General features: G+C 38.7%; 1 long non-coding RNA gene across 1 annotated transcript in view; it reads left to right on the forward strand.

The window, feature by feature from the left end:
* Positions 1-13,408: 13,408 nt before the first annotated feature.
* LOC135106793 (uncharacterized) overlaps positions 13,409-16,391 on the forward strand; it is a 39,873-nt gene continuing 36,890 nt past the window's right edge. Inside the window, exon 1 of the long non-coding RNA XR_010271467.1 lies at positions 13,409-13,599. This is a non-coding gene — a long non-coding RNA (uncharacterized LOC135106793). The remainder of the gene's footprint in view (positions 13,600-16,391) is intronic.

Here is a 16,391-nt window from a genome sequence, read left to right on the forward strand (position 1 = left end):
CGAACTCTGGCTTTCACCTTACACGAGCACCATATGTATATGGTATTTGCTTATTCATAAGTTAAGGCGGATTTTTAGTTGCATTTACACGGTGAATATTCAAGCTGCCCGCTCTCCATGTACAGTACGGAAAGACTTAGGGAGGCATGCCGCAGGACCATCTTTATGGTCTCGAATGTCTTGTACGATGATCTCCACTCGGCTAGGTTGTGTAACAAGAAATGCTGTAAACTTTTATCATCCCTAGTACTATGGGGTTACGACTACGACTACGACTATAAGCACTATTTCTACTACTACTAAAAAAACAAGTATATTATATATTCATGACTCATAAAAGAGTAACATTACTTTTTAATAACGTCTTTTCAACCTACAAACAGTGCCGTTACTTTACATCAAAACACAACTTAGCGAGCGCAGGAACCATGTACTGCAAGATAACCCGCACGGACTAAAAAGAGAACCAAGTGGAATACGAGCAAGTAATTTTCGTTATGAATCCACTTGAGTCCTTGGCTTGATCAGCGAGGGTCACGGGGAGGGACGGCGAGGAGAGGGCTAGTAACACCGGTTCATAAGGCTTGGCATAAATCAGACGCGAGGAGGGATGGGACTCATTTGCTTAACTACCATATAATACCCGTAATTAAATTTTAGCTTCGAAGGTCGCTGGATCCACCCACGTCACTGGCCCCTACAGCCTTGGAGCTGGGACTCAGGGAAGCAGCGCCGCCACCCCGCGCCCTCGGTTCTCACCCTGAGAGAGAGAGAGAGAGAGAGAGAGAGAGAGAGAGAGAGAGAGAGAGAGAGAGAGAGGGAGGGAGGGAGAGAGAGAGAGAGAGAGAGAGAGAGAGAGAGAGAGAGAGAGAGAGAGAGAGAGAGAGAGAGAGAGAGAGAGAGAGAGAGAGAGAGAGAGAGAGAGAGAGAGAGAGAGAGAGAGAGAGAGAGAGAGAGAGAGAGAGAGAGAGAGAGAGAGAGAGAGAGAGAATTTTGAAACATCTCAAACATTTATTCATGGATATTAAATGTATTACTCTATCTAATGGCCATGGATAAATGTTTCAAAAATATCAAACTCCATCTCTCTTTCTCTCTATCTCTCTCTGTCTGACTTTTCAGCTGTGCACGCTATACATATTACGTATAATGTGATACTACTACTACTACTACTACTACTACTACTACTACTACTACTACTACTACTGCTGCTGCTGCTGCTACTACTACTACTACCAATGATAATGAAGTTGGTCGATCACTTTTTCTTTTTGCGCATCAAATGGTGGAGATGGTAATGGTGGTAGCTTGTCACCATCATCATCATCATCATCATCATCATTATCATCATCACCATCACCATTATCATGCTGTCGCCTTTTTCCAAAACAACTGTGCCTTTTATTGTTTCCTAACCTTACGTCTCTTTCAGTATTTCTGTGTAGATATTTTCTCGTCCTATAACTCTGTCAGACCTCCGCCTCCTCCCTTACATTCTTTCTTATGTTCCGTATAATTCCCTAGAAATCAAGAATTGTGAGCTCTGCTAGGTACAAACGCTAAGCTCTTGTACACTGCGCACTAGAAATTACGCTTCAGTCTTCCGTTCCGTCATCGAAAAATATCCCCCCCAAAAAAAGAAAAAAGAACAAGGTGAAGCCGTGTTTTCAATTTATTTTTCGGAGAAATTTCAGTCGAGCATGGGAGAGAAGAGGTGGAAGGTAGAGGTAGAGGAAAAAGGAGTAAGAGGAGGAGGAGGAGGAGGAGGAGGAGGAGGAGGAGGAGGAGGAGACGGCAACGTGTACTCGAGAACCCACATTAGCTCGACGCCGCCCGAGAGATTGGTCTGGGGCTGGTTGGGGGAAGGCGCAAGTCAAGCTTTCTCCGTTCCTAGCTAAGCGGGTGTACTTTCTTCCGGGTGAGGAGAGGGTGGCTAATAGTGCTCAAGATTATTAGGTTGGGACTGTTGTTGGTAGCTGAGTTTTTTGGATAACTGGTGGCAGGGTGGTTGGGGTGTTGGTTGGATGGCTAGGGGGTGAGGGTGCTGGTTAGGTGGCTGAGTGGTTGTATGGTTTTGATGGTGTGGAGAGGGAAGGTGATAGCGAGAAAGCATTGTTATGGACAGGGTTAGGTGATTCAGGGGCAGAGTGTATGGTAGCGTCACAGGTGAGGCAGTGGTGGCAGTGGTGCTGGTGTTGTAGAAGAAATGGCGAAGGACGTGGGTTGTTTACAAGGACGAGATGAGTCAGTGTGGTACGTTGTATATAAAAGAATCCCGTGTTTTTGCAACGGGAGTGTCAGCATTTTACACTGAGTATAGATGGCAACTTCCTAAACAGGACTTGAAAGGTGAAATAAAGCTAATGAAGTAAGAACATTGTCACGGGAGAACACACACACACACACACACACACACAGTAGTAGTAGTAGTAGTAGTAGTAGTATGGGTCGTAGGTACTGTATACACAAAGGCATACCCTATAATATTCCAGCACGACACTGGTGGTAGGGACGAGCTGCACTTTTTGTTCGTGGTGAAACTCGGAACACCAGCCAGTCAACCTGCCAGCCAGCACCTTGCTCAGAGAGAGAGAGAGAGAGAGAGAGAGAGAGAGAGAGAGAGAGAGAGAGAGAGAGAGAGAGAGAGAATCCAAAATAAGGGGTAAATATCAATAAATAATAGGAATTACTAAGAATGAGAAAAAAAACAAAAACAAACAAACAAACAAGAGGTAGATCAACCTAAAATAAAGAAAAAAAGGAAGCAAAAGAGAAAGAAAGGAGCCAAAGAGATAGATAGATAGATACGTAGTTAGGTAGATATATAAATAGATAGATAGATAGAAAGATTGACAGATAAACAAAGAAGAAATGAAAAGTTCTCCAGTTATCGAAACGGAGAGAGAGAGAGAGAGAGAGAGAGAGAGAGAGAGAGAGAGAGAGAGAGAGAGAGAGAGAGAGAGAGAGAGAGAGAGAAAAAACACACACAAGGGAAAATACAGAATACCTCGAAAAGATACAGAAAACGACTAACAAATACACAGGACGTCGCAGGGATTAGCCATTAGAGGCAGCCTACGTATTCTGCGGCGGCCAGGAGGGGCCGGGAAGGTGCCTTGTAGCGGCCCGGGGGTCGTGGGAACCTGCTGCGCTGAGTGAAGGGAATTGAGTTCACTGACGGATCACTCAAATTATTCCATTGTTTACAGATATCTCGTCCTGCTACCTAGCTGGATCTCTCTCTCTCTCTCTCTCTCTCTCTCTCTCTCTCTCTCTCTCTCTCTCTCTCTCTCTCTCTCTATTTCTAATTCTACTACTACTACTGCCAAGGTAAAAAAAAAAAGTGAAAAGTCCGGAAATTTAATCGCTCTCAGAAAAATAAATAAAAGGAAAAGGTCTTCGAAACAAGCCGATTTAGCTTCTGAGATATTTACTAGTACTACTACTACTACTACTACTACTACTACTACTACTACTACTGGTATTACTACTAAGTACTACTACAAGACCATATGATAGTGATGCGCGCTTCCCTTTAACTTTCTTTAATGACGAAAAGTGCAGTGAAAACTCATTGTGAAATTGGGTATGAAAACAGACGTACTTTAGTAAATTCACAGCAATTGATATACGTAGGTACAGAAACAACAAGTAAGACTAATTCTGGTATTCTTAAATGGTTTGGGTTTTCAGAAAGACTATTTTCAAAGTCAACAAAGAAGATTAGTTAGATTCTTACAATGTTTTTTGTTTTCACTGATGAAACAAAACACTTATTAGAATATCGCTAGAACCACGAAAACACTCTTGAAAATTTCAGTAATCATCACTAGAGTCTGCTGAAAGTTGTCAATATAAGACATCCAGTCGTCAAAGAATACAATCTCATTCCCAATATGGCTGTAAGTCATTTACCCAAAACGGGAGACTCGCCGAAGTGAAACAATGATGACAAAAGCTCTACACTGATCTTTAAGGAAAAAAAAAAAAGAAAAAAGAAAAACTTGATCCATTCATCTCATAGTCTTTATAAGAATAAGGATACAAGCAACAGATGTTTCCGTTTGGTGTAGTCAAAGGTAGGAACTGATATGAAATATATAATAGTAGGAAAAACACTCAAGTTAATCTTAAGAAAGGGTAAAACAAACATGTAACCCAAACACGCCTAATAAGGTAATCAAACAATCTGAACTCTTGGCTCAAACATCGCGATTCCATGGGAGGGAAAGGAGATCCCCTTGACGCCGCGCCTTTGCGTAGGGAATATTAGTCTTAGTCAAAAGCCCATTACCTGTATCTATTACGATCTCTCTCTCTCTCTCTCTCTCTCTCTCTCTCTCTCTCTCTCTCTCTCTCTCTCTCGTCGCCCATAACCTTGTAATGTTCCGCCCTTCCATCACACGCCACCGCCACATGCCAACCTGAGGGCCTGCCACGCTGTCTTCTGTGTGGTGGTGGTGGTGGTGGTGCTGATTGAGAAGGCAACGCCCTGCCGCTTTAGTGTAGTGAGATTCTTCTTAAATTCGTGTCTTTCATGTTCCGTGAATAAAGCAAATAGCTTGCTAATGTCCGCCTTAATATCTCGTCTACAGATTAGGGCATAAAGATTTTATGAGTGAAAATATATTCAGGATTAAATTAGTTGTCATCTGAGTATATTCATCTTTGTCCCTCGTTTCTAGCCCAGTGAAATCGTGTGCAGATTTTCACTGATATGTATCAGTGGGTCATTTCATTACCTGGGTGGCCACAGTCCCCGCCTTCAGGTGTCACCATAGGCGCTCGCTTACTCACTAACTGGAAAAGTGGATGATGGTCACCTGAGTTGGCCATGTGCCAGACACTTCCTCTGATACAATACAGGACCTGGGCAAATGCCAAATGAACTGGACAGATCGCCCGCATCGTCAACTACTTCACAACTATGAAACTTTGTTGAAGACCAGCTTGATTGCAGTGACTAGCTGAGACTGTAAGCTGTCAACATTCTTCCTTCAAAAATCATCCTCATCCTGTCTGTCTGCTTGTCTGTTTTCCCTTCACCTCTCTCTCTCTCTCTCTCTCTCTCTCTCTCTCTCTCTCTCTCTCTCTCTCTCTCTCTCTCTCACACACACACACACACACACACACACACACACACACACACACACACACACACACACACACACACACACACACGGGTAATTACCCACTATAATGATACTTTAAATATTTTGATGCCTAAGGGGCTGTGCTGTTCGTATGGCCCAAGGTAATTGGAATCTAAAATCAGAGAGAGAGAGAGAGAGAGAGAGAGAGAGAGAGAGAGAGAGAGAGAGAGAGAGAGAGAGAGAGAGAGAGAGAGAGAGAGAGAGAGAGAGAGAGACGTATATGTGTAAAATGAAGAAGAGAAAAGAAGAAGAAGAAGAAGAAGAAGAAGAAGAAGAAGAAGAAGAAGAAGAAGAAGAAGAAGGAGAAGAAGAAGAAGACGATGACAACGACGACGACGACGACGACGACGACGAAGAAGAAGAAGAAGAAGAAGAAGAAGAAGAAGAAGAAGAAGAAGAAGAAGAAGAAGAAGAAGAAGATAAAAAAGAAGATGATGAAGAAGAGATAAGCAGCTCGACAAATCAATGACAATAATCTCTATCTAGAGTGAATGATACAACAGACCTTCTAGTTTTACGTATAATCTCATCAGCTCAGGCCATAGGCTGTCAAAATAACACTCAGGATGGTAGCCCACCTGCCATTCCAGCATCATGTGCTCCAGCACCTGCGATACATCTTCCCCTTACAAGTCTTATTTCTTATGGCAACATCAGCATCACTTTTATTAAACACTTCCCTGCTTACATTGTTTACAAAATTAACACACACACACACACACACACACACACACACACACACACACACTCCCCGAAACTCAAAAAAGAAGATAAGGAAACTTCTCATCTATTTTGTGTTTATATGAATTCAATACGATGGGGAATAAATGACAAAAGTAAGTAAATCAATGTCTTCCCACGGAGGGACGAATCCAGGCGTGATGTGAACTCCGATTGCCATTATGGAAAATCTGGACCAAAGTTACACGCTATGGATCTCACTTGATAACCTCGCGGCCTCTCATCTGCCTGGGCGATCAGCGTGTCGGCCTCGTAAAAAGCAAGGGTCTCGGAGAGTGCGTGCTGTGGCGCACACCCTAATCAGTCAGGCCATCAGCTGGGCCCGCACGAGCACCCAGAACGTATTCACCAGCGAGCTGAGAGTTGAAACACGAGTATACCTTTTTTCACATGCAAATCACGTTACTCTCACTCTCAATGAATACAGTAAACATTCCTTGCCGCGGTACAATATCTCACCACCTGAGGCTAAATATTCGTATATGTGCGAGTAATATGGCACCTATTTGTTAATAAGCACTGAAAGTTTAAATCTTACGTATGGCTGACTTCTACTACTTTCTCTTCGCAGTCTCTACCACTTAGCACAACACAGGGGTAACCACATGGCTACAACCACTTGCTAGTATGATAAAGAAATTCACATGTATAAAATAACTAATGTCAGTTTTGTGCTAAAATGCCATTAGTCGTTGGCACACTGCTTCATTCAATCTTATGGGGAGTGATAGCCCATTCGAAGGGGAAATGTGAGTTATAAGTGAAAATATGGCAGATATGTTTTCAAGTACCAAAAATTCTGCAAGGAGAGAAGAAGAGACAAAAACTTGCACCCCAAACACGCACAACACGTTCCGTCATGCAAACTTTGATACCGAGTACAATTTAAATAGCAAAAACACAAATAAATAAATAAGTGAATAAATCGATGAATAAATAAAATAAAATAAAATGAAAATAACTAATTAATTAATTGAAAAAAAATAATAATAATAATAACAATAATAACAATAATAATAATAATAATAATAATAATAATAATGATAATAATAATAATAATGTCAACAACAACAACAACAACAACAACAACAACAACAACAACAACAACAACAAGACACCCGACAGCTTCTCAAATACCATAGGACAGACAAGGGTTTATACTCGTACATACGCTGAATAAATCAACACTTTATAATATCATACATACTTGCGATACGATTCTACCAGCACCAGTACCAACGAACAGTCACTCCCGCGAGATGAAAGACAGACAAGTAATCACCAGCAGGAAGCAGTGCGGCGGACTCAGCAGCCGGGTGTTTCACTGACAGGAACACAATCAGGTCAAAGTGAAGTGTTGGGCACCGGCTCACTTTCTCTGCGTATTGTACCATATGTCAACTCGAGATATTTGCTTTGTAGGACAAAGGCCGCGGTAAATATCCCAACTTTTTCCTTTCCCAGCGCAAGTTCAAGAAGTCCAGTGTTCTGATGAAGATTTTGAAGGAGACGTCGGCAAGGCCACAGGAGAGGCGTAAAGAAGGGCAGGTATTTTATTGCAATAAGTGTTGCAGCATGTCAGCCTGCTTAATAACGCGCTACCAAATAAGAAAAGGTCGGAGGGCACACCCCATATTGTCGCCTGACGGTCAAACAAGATATCCATGAGTAATGATGTCAAGGGAAGTAGTTCAAGTGTCTTACAATCTCGATAATCACACTATGAACCCGGAAACTAAGCATGATCATCAGACTTCGTGAATATAAGGTTAGAGAGTGCCACTTTCAGGCATGAAATCATATGACATGTTATAAAAAAAAAAATCATCTAAGCTTCGAGGGATGAATCTTTTTGCACACCGTACACCACCAAAACCAAGAACAAGGTCACTTCTGAAGATAATTTAGTTCGACAATTTTTCTCCATTACTGAGTACTCATTGCATAAAGACGACAACATTCACGCGGCCTATTAGTGCAGTGAGGCAGTTAGTCGTAACCATCGCCACCACCTCGTAACATCCTCCACAGAGTGTGAAGTCACCATGGAGTACCGGGTCCCGTGTGAAACTCGCACAATACAGGGTACGAATCATCTTAGTGTGTTTAATTAAAGACATTATTGTACTTCAGAGGTTAAAACAATATAAGCAGCTTTAGTGTTTTGAAGATGATATACACACTGTACAACTGTTTCAGTGATTACTAAGCATTTAGATTTTTGCTAAAGCATCTCTCTCTCTCTCTCTCTCTCTCTCTCTCTCTCTCTCTCTCTCTCTCTCTCTCTCTCTCGAATCTGTATAGTCAGAAACTGGATGCTAATTGAATATATTAAACAACTGCCTGAATATATCTTTTATATAGCATAAAGGTGGATTTGTAAATAACACCAATATGTCTACCTAGGTGCAGCCTACAGCGAAATACATGTTTCAAACAAGTAATATATGTGACATTACGACTACTGGTCAACCCAACAGACAACATTAGTTCCCTAATAATGGAGATTCAAACTGGAACTGTAAGACACACACACATACTTCCTGCTACCTAACTGGTAGTCTTTGTAGTACTATGTACTACTTCTTTCCCACAGGTCAAGAGGGCAGTAGTAGGCATTGCGATAACATCTGAGCAACGCCTGCCTCAATAAAACAGACAAATTATAGTATTGTTCTTTAGGTTGATTTTTGTCACAGTTGCTGTCAAGTTTTCTTTATTGCAATTGCTAATATATATATATATATATATATATATATATATATATATATATATATATATATATATATATATATATATATATATATATATATATATATATATATATATATATATATATATATATATATATATATATATATATATATATATATATACACACACACACACACAAAATGTCAACATTTTTTTTGTGTTTATTAGTTTGGCCTCAGGACACTCTCTATAAACGTAAACAAGAAAAAAAAAAAATCTAATCTTACCGTAGATCACCGAGTTATATAAATAAAAGAGAAAAATTATTATTTTCCTTCTGACATGCACTTAATGATATGTCGTGCATATTAGTAACAAACTTTACACGTGAGGCTTGAGTAGGGAGCTTTACAGTTCAGTGATCCTTCGTAACGAGGTCAGAGGTGAGGGTCAGAGGTGAGGAAGGGCCGGGTGGGTGTCGGGCTGGTGGGCGTGCGGAGAGGGAACGCCCTCGGTTAAGCTAGCCTACACCACAAGGTTGCTTCCCACATTATGTTCTTAGGGTTAAGTCAAGCCGCTTTTTATCAGAAAAACTGTCCTATGCATGCCTGTTCCTTTTATATTCATACACACACACACACACACACACACACACACACACACATATACATATATATATATATATATATATATATATATATATATATATATATATATATATATATATATATATATATATATATATATATATATATATATATATATATATATATATATATATATATATATATATATATATATATATATATATATATATATATATATATATATATATATATATATATATATATATATATATATATATATATATATATATATATATATATATATGGACAGGCATCAAATACATAAGAACATGAGAACATGAGAAAATAAGGGAAGCTGCAAGAAGCCATCAAGACTACGCGTGGTAGTCCCCGTCTACCTATTTCCTCCTATCACTCCCATCCCATGCCTATCACTGTCTATAAAATCTACTGAGAGTGATATAATCGGTAAATCCACAGATCCATATTATTGGTCTTCAATCATATCTAATATTCTACAACCAGCGCTGAGCTTCCATACCGCATATCATAAAAGAAAAATATGTTGTCACACTGAGCACCTCTTGCCTACACTCATGAAAAAAAAAATACATAAATAAATGAAAAAAATAAATGAATAAAAAAGATGAAACAAAATTACAGATGACACTTCCGCTTGAAAAAAAAAAAATAAATAAATAAAAATAAAATAAAAAAAGGCAGATTCACAGGTAGCACATAGGTAACTCTGCTAAAGAACAAGAAGGCAGCCTTAAGGAGCATGCAGCTTTCATAACTTGTGAGAGAGAGAGAGAGAGAGAGAGAGAGAGAGAGAGAGAGAGAGAGAGAGAGAGAGAGAGAGAGAGAGAGAGAGAGAGAGAGAGAGAGAGAGAGAGAGAGAGAGAGAGGCGTGGCCAATGCTGAGATCCGCTTGTGGTCACATTAAGAACTTCCTAAACCCAGAGTCATTATATGCGTTTTAGCTTCATGTACTTATTTTAACAGTCAGTGTCCTCAGCAAAGAACATCACAAACCTCTGACGCTTAGATACAGGTATGCAATATACAAATACCTAGTAATGATAAGATTTTTTTTTTCCACATTTTTTTTATGTGTATAACCTGTCATGATGAACACTAACAGATGCCATTAGTTAATTACTCTGTAATGAGTGGATCATTACCTTGAGGAGAGGAGAAAAATAGAAACGTGAAAAGCAAGCCAGGTGTGTGGCGGTGGAGGCGAAGGGAAGCATGTGTGTAGGTGGTGGGCGGGGCCATGCGGGACGGACTGTGCTGTATAGGGTGCCTCACACACGCAGGTGATTACACTGTTCACTAGCTTTCGCTGTATTGTATTCGCTTGTGCGTTCATTTCTTCAAAAATTTAATTATGATCTTATTGTTTACTTTGTAACCGCTAGCTAATGATAATGAAACCACTGGCACGCTGATAAGCCATTAAGTTGGTGGGATCAGGTGACCAATTTGGCAAACAGGTTGTAAATAAGCACCATATGACCGCTCCAGTGGATGAGACTGCGGGAAGGAGTGAACTTATACATTGCTTTGAGCACATGCGCCAGGAAGTAGCAGTTGTGTTGAGCAAGGCAGTGTGTCACTTGAACTGATGCTTCGTTTTCATTGCCACCTTCATTCTATATTTTTTATTGATTAGTTGAAGTTTGTGTTTACTTCTGTTTCCTCATTCGTTTGAAAAAAAAAAAAAAAAAAGACACCAAAAAACAGCGTCAGTTAATATATGCTATTATAGTTATTATATTTACCATCATGTGCTTGCAGTAAGACTTCTGACATACCACGGAGAGTCATTTTGCTGCTGATCGTCAAAAATGCCTGTAAATTCTGAGGAATAGAGAATAAAATCAGTAGAATGTGGTGCAACCTTCAAGTGGAAATTCTCTGCCTGGTATAATTAAAAAGTAAGATTTGTGGAACATTACCTTGTTGAAACTTTAACTTTTTTAACTTTTACACAACCTCATCCTAATATCTGTCTGTTTCGTCATCTTACTGTTATAAGTTATAAATCTAAAGTTAATACAAAATGAAACATAATATACATATATAATGCTAGGTATTGAGTACTAAAATATTGCTGTTGCCTCAGGAACTAATGTCGGTCTCTCTAGCCCTCTCAAAAGGTGATCGTGTAATGTAGGTGGCCCCGCGTATCCGATCTAGCATGATCCACGGTCTGCTTTGGATGCACACCAACACCTCTGAACTTCAGTATCACAACTGGGTTACTGTTTACATCAAGAGAGAAAAAGTGCCATAGACAATACGTTCGTTCAAAAATAATATTTATTCGTAAAATGGCAGCAATAGACAGGTAAGAAGTTGATCCTCACCAAGCAATAATTGTACAGTATGATTAAAGCAGAAGAGTGGCTACATCTCACGGGAAGGTTGTGTTTTACAGGCTACAGTACATACACACGCTAAAAAAAAAAAAGCATCATTACAGTGGGGTCCGACGAGGTTCACAATGAACAACCTGGTAGTCTTGGCAGGTTTGGTAAGCGTGTTCGACTAAGGCTCTGACACTGTTTCATGAAGTCCTGCTGTGGTAGCTTAAATCCTACTGTTTCATTTGCGAGTGCCACTTACTTGATTCATGCAGGTGCATCTGTAGTCTGCTCTAAACACCCAGGCATACCAACATGAGTAACCTCTTACCGATGGATCTGTTCGTGGCAGGGCTGGATTTAGAAGTGGGTAAAGAGGGCAGCTGCCCAGGAACCTCCAGAATGTGGGGGGGGGCCTCCACAATTTGGGGAGGTCCCCAAAATAATTAAGCATTTTGTAAGTGAAAGAAACTCGAATTAAAAGACACCGAAAAAAAGATTATGTAGCATCGCTGAAATATGGAATAGTTTCCCCTTTAATCAATAAATATTAGTTTTCTATGAATATTTTAATATCCTTTATCATTATTAATACTTCTGTTTCATTTACACAAAATTAATATCCTCCCTTCATTAGTGTATATATATATATATATATATATATATATATATATATATATATATATATATATATATATATATATATATATATATATATATATATATATATATATATTAATAAACTGCATGGAATAAAGATAAATAAAAATATTAGTATAAATATTTCAGGTAGGGGGGGTCTCCACACTCAGGCTGTCCATGGGCCTCCACAGACCTAAATCCGGCCCTGGTCTTTGGTGTCAGTTTGTATGGTACTGAATTTTTAACGACACTTTTTGAGTGTATGTGTCCATAAGTCATGAACTGCATTTATCTAGTGTACTTACCACTCGCAGGATGCTCACATCGTAGTTTCAGCAGCTGAAGCACACTCACACAAGAAACAGTCTAGATGAAGGTTTTATGAAGAGAATGTATAATTTATGTTCACGTTATATAAATTGATTTCACTGTAAATGGTCAATGTGAGACCTTAACGCCACTCAACGTAACCTCAAACAACTGATTCACACTAGCACTGACCCTGATTGTTGGAAACAACCCTAAACTTCTCAGTTTTCAGTAAAGTGTTTAAAAAGATATATAATTTACGAAGTAAATCCAACTAATCAGATATGATCAGCCGAATCCTGCAACTTTCCTTGCTAAGGAAACAGAGAAAAACAACAAAATACATTAATTAATTAACATCTATGAATATAGGAATGAACCTCCTACTTGTGTCTGTTTACATGAGCGCCACTTGTAGTACATATATAAAAGCACTAATTCTTTTTAACACTGAGTAATGAACAATCAACTATTAACTTCTAAAAATTTCCTTTTACAAAATCTGTGTTTGAATTTGTATTTGAAGCCTAAAATATAATAATAGAGGTGATTCTGTAGAAATGCACATTCGGCTTTCTTGTTGTTCGGCTAATATGTTCGTAAACAACGTTACAATACAACATTTGTTTGCATAACTTAAGAAGATGGCTGATTTACAGTTAGAATTTTATATATTCAGAGGCCTTCGTAAATTTTTACTGAATCAGTTTTGACATTCTGTGATCAAAACAATGAAAATATATAGTTGTTTTGGAAGCCTAATCCTCTTATCATTTACTTGTTTGTCTATTATTATAATTTTCAGTTTTTTATGACTTAGTATTATAAGATCCATGACAGATTTTTTTTCTATCTTATGTGCTTTCTTTATATTCCGAATTCCGAATCCAACTGCGATGTAGTGAGTTGCCTTCCCTCTGTTGTCCTGAGAAGCACGCTTGAATCTAGCTCACAGTCGTTCACAGTGAAGTGGGTCATTGTGACTACCTCCTCTGACTCCTGCAGTGAAGGGATAACGAGAGGTGCTGGATTACGGGAAGAACAAGAGTGAATTGTGAAGTGAAGTAAGAAATACTACATAATACTGAATGGCCAGCCTCAGTAAGTCTTGCTGTCATGTCTTCCTCCTCAGTAAGTAGAGTCAATTTCCTATATCAGCAACTTTATTGCCCATTATACGTTCCTCACTATGTGCTCTGTGTAGTATAATGGTAAAAATTCTTGTTGAACATTCCTTTAAGTTTAAATTCTTGTAAACTGACGAAAATTCCAATAATAACTGTTGGTGTTGTTTTGGCCAGTGCCGTGGTGCGAGTACTTCCGTACCCTATGGAACTTATTGGTTTCCTGCTGAAGTTCCGGTTACATACGAGAAAACCTGTAGCTATCAAGTGTTCTATTGTAGTTTTATCACTGTGGGCTTGATGCATCGAAGGCCATCAGGGAGTCACTGAGGAAGGAGTCAGATTTGTTTGCTTTGTCATCTGTCTACATTAAAGTCTATGATTTACTTGTGATATAACTTTTGGAAAATAAATAATTGGAATCCCACAAGGTACGTAGCCATGGATTATACACTGTAGAGTCCTCGGAAGGTAATAAATTAACAACAGGTCTAGATGATAATAGAAAACGTTGATCTTGTCGTGTATTATTCTTCCCGGTTGTATTTAATTATATAGACTAAAAAGATGTGCTGTAATTATTTTTTAGAATTAGGATACTGAATAAGTATATCATTATACTATGTACGTTACAAAATTACAGATGATTTTTTGGTGTCACTTCTTAACACACGCACATTCTCTTCTTTGACACTTTTAAAGAAGACAGGATATTCATAAGAGAGGCAGCAGTAAAAGAAAGTGCAAGTCCTCTTTACTAGGTAGTATTTATTTATTTTCTTTATTTATTATTTACATTTTTATTTATTTATTTTTTTTGTAAGATAAATTTTTACTTCGGAGGTATTAGTTACCTTGTACTTCGTTTTTCAATGCACATCTTTCTTCTGTCATGAGATTTACTCGGTCTATCATGAGTCCACATTAAGATTTAAAGCTTACCTGTAATATAACGTTTAGAAAAAAAAAAAAAGTAATTAATGTCTGTGCAAGAAACTAGAATTCCCGGATCGTAGAGGCTTGATAATAGGACTAGGTTATAATAGAAAAAGAACATATAAAATTAAGAACCCATATCTTGTTGTTTGTGTGATTTTTCTTTGTCACATTTCATTTTTACTGAATAAAAAATGTGTATTATAATTGTTTTCAAGGATACCGCATAGCATTATACTGTATACAATAAAAATTCGTACTTAATATTTCAGTGCCACTCCTTAACATACATGCATTCTCTTTGAACCACACTATAGAAAACGAAATATTTATAAGAGGGACAACAGCAAAGGAAAACGCGAGACCTATGATTATAGTTCCTTGCCAACGTTCTATCTTGGTATTTCTCTTTAGAACACTTAGATGTCTTGTGCTTCGTTTTCAATACACAGTTTTCTTCTGGCCAAGAGTTTGTTGTGGCAGCCTCTTCTCGTGGTGGTGGTAGTGGTGGAGGTGTTCTTACTGGTGAGTGCAAAGTCCGGTGCAGTTTCCTTTCGGTTTGGGCTTAATCATCTTGCAGTGCAGCTTCTTTCTATAGTAAGGTCTTTTTTTCTGGTGAGTGTTCCTTCCCCCTGATAAAGGTACGTTTTGGTGTTTTTTCCCTCTTGGTTAGTCGGAATATGACTGATGTCGCTCTGTAAATGCCCAGTCGAGACACTGAAACTCAGGAAGTCAACGGAATAATTTGTTCCATGTTGTTAAAAGTCGGTCCCCATGAGTAAATGTGTGTATCTGCATATACTGAGGTTATTTTTTCTAAGCTTTCTTGCCTTATTGTTGCGATAAATTAATTCTGATGCGGAGGCGAAGTGGAAATGTATTCATAATAAAATGTGGTTGCGGATAAGATTGCGTATATTAAAATATCAGTATTTACGGATGCGGATGCAGTTGCGGATTTCTTTTACGTCCATATCCGCGGTTATACAAAGTTCGTCTTATCTGCCACACAAAGCTCCTGGGAGGGGAAAAAAAGAGAGAATAGGAAAACAAAAAAGAGAAAAAAATGTAGAGATATGGCAAGATAAGCAAGAAAATAATAAAAAGTATATATATATATATATATATATATATATATATATATATATATATATATATATATATATATATATATTTCAAGAATGTAGAGGCAGCTCTAACTGGGTAAAGAGTGTTTAGGGGGCATGGAGGGAGTAGAAGCGGATGTAAGGACAGAAAGTTCTCCATTCACTCCTCACCCTTCCACCTTATATTTATTCTCTCTACCTTCTTTCCGTACTCCCATCCTCCTTCTTCACCCTTCCTCCACTTCCTTGCTCCCATAGTACTCTCCTTTTTTCATTATAAACTCCCTTCCTCCCTCTGCTGCACAATACGTGCCTTCCTCACTCTGTTTCTTTCCTATCCCTTCCTCTTTTGTGTTATTTCAAGCCTTTCTCCCTGTCACCTCCCCTGCACTTATCTGTCCGAGATACAAGGACAATAGAGTGCTACCTCGCATTCTCCCCCCTCACTCACTCCATAGCATTTGCTCTTCATTCTTCCTCATTTTTCCTCGTCCTCTCGAATTATTCCACTCTCATTCTCCGTCAGTCTCATCCTATTTACCAATCCTCAAGATTTTCTTACTCACTCACACTTCATCTCTCGCTGACTTTCACACTCACTCACACTTGCGTTCTCTCACTCACGCTAGCTCATTATAATTAGCACTCACTCTCATCCCAACTCTCGCTCTCAACTCTTAATTTTTTACTTATTTTCATCATCTAACTCAGTCCTGTTTTCTCCTTC

The sequence above is a fragment of the Scylla paramamosain genome, chromosome 14 (genome assembly GCF_035594125.1).
Source record: "Scylla paramamosain isolate STU-SP2022 chromosome 14, ASM3559412v1, whole genome shotgun sequence".
Classification (NCBI taxonomy): Eukaryota; Metazoa; Arthropoda; class Malacostraca; order Decapoda; family Portunidae; genus Scylla; species Scylla paramamosain.